This window comes from Palaemon carinicauda, chromosome 31 (assembly GCF_036898095.1).
Source record: "Palaemon carinicauda isolate YSFRI2023 chromosome 31, ASM3689809v2, whole genome shotgun sequence".
Classification (NCBI taxonomy): domain Eukaryota; kingdom Metazoa; phylum Arthropoda; class Malacostraca; order Decapoda; family Palaemonidae; genus Palaemon; species Palaemon carinicauda.
The window spans coordinates 9,276,302-9,278,070 of record NC_090755.1 but is presented as its reverse complement, the minus strand read 5'-3'; positions in this window follow the sequence as shown (position 1 = coordinate 9,278,070).

Here is a 1,769-nt window from a genome sequence, read left to right as displayed (position 1 = left end):
ATAATTGCTTGCCTCTAGTCTTGATCCACTTTTTGAAGATAGGGGTTATATAAGCAAATTTATGTTTAACATATATCTCGCTCATATCTACACTTTGTCTTAGCAGTATTGCAAGCGGCTTCGCGATAGTGTTTGCAGTTTTTTTTAACAAAATCGCTGGAACTCCATCTGGTCCGGCTGCCGATCCATTTATAATTTCGTTTATAGCCGTGACAATATCTGCTTCATTAATATCTATAGCCGTTAGATATTCAACATTTTCTTCTCTCATTTCTGTTTCATTATTCTCATTCGCAATTCTTGGTGTGAACTCACTCTATATTTTTCTGCTAATATGTTGCATATTTCCTTTTTTTCATTCCTTAGCCGTCCTTCAATTCTTAGAGGGCCTATTTCTAATCTCCCTTTATTCATCTTTTTTGCATAGGAGTAAAGTACTTTGGGGTTTCTTTTTATATTTTGAAGTGTCCTTTTCTTCTAAGTCCCTTTTTTCATTTTCTTTCGACTGTATAATCTTTTGTTCTGCATTTTTTATCTTACATTTTATTTCCCTCATTTTCCACATATTTTTTTCTTTTGCAAGATTTTTCTTCCACTTTCTAATTTTCTGAAATAAGATCCTTCTGTCTCTTGGTATGCACGTCTGTTGTTTATTGTTTTTTTTCGGTACATATTTTTCAACAATTTTCTCCAGTATATTGTACAGTATGTCCGTATTTACCTGTATATTATCACTTACAAATACATTTTTCCATTCTTTATTCAGTTCTTCATTTATTTCTGACCATTTTATATTCTTACTGTAAAAATTATATTTTCCATATCCTTCCCAAAGTTTTGTGCTTTTATTAATTCTGCGATCACTTGCTTTGGAATGGACTATCAATTCTATGACATTGTGGTCTGAAATTCCCGTGTTATACACTATTATTTCTTTAACATAATTCACCTCATTCACAAATACTAGATCTAGGACATTTTCCCTTTCTTGTTGGAATGTGGTTTATTTGTTGCATATTATGTTCTAATAGCATATCTTGAAGCTTTTCAAATTGCATCTTATTTTCTGCGCTACTATTACTATCTTTTTTATATGTATACATACAACCACTTTCTTCTATCCGTTCTTTCCAATCCACGAAAGGAAAAGTTAAAATCTCCGGATAGGAGTATATTCCAGTCTTTATGGTTTCTACATATATCATCTATTTTTTCTATTATTATGTCAAACTCCTTAGTGTTTGGGGGGTCTGTAAACTACAATATTCATTAGTTTTTCAAATTCAAATTCTACCGCAATCAATTCACATTCTGTGTTGCTGTATTTTTCACATACTTTTCCTTGATTTATGTCTCTTCCATATATTGCGGTTCCCCCTTGATTCCTATTTTTTCTGTCTGATCTATAAGTTTGGAAACCCTTTATCTGGTCATCACTGCCAGTCTCTTGGGAATACCATGTTTCACTTATATTTAATATATCTATTTTTTCAAGTTGGGTTAGTTCTCTAAGAACTCTATTTTCCTTTTAGAGTTACTCGTGACTAAACCCTGTGCATTCATTACTATTATGGTTTGTGTTTCATCCCCATTATTTAATATTGGTAATAATATGGATTCTCCCATGCTTCCTTCCTGTTCTGATATGATGTTCTTTTCTTCATTTCCCGGAATTCTGCCATTAAAAAAATCCAACTTTTCTATTATATTTGCTCTTTCGCCTTCATATTTATTTGTGTGTGTATACCTGCAACTGTCCCATATCTGCA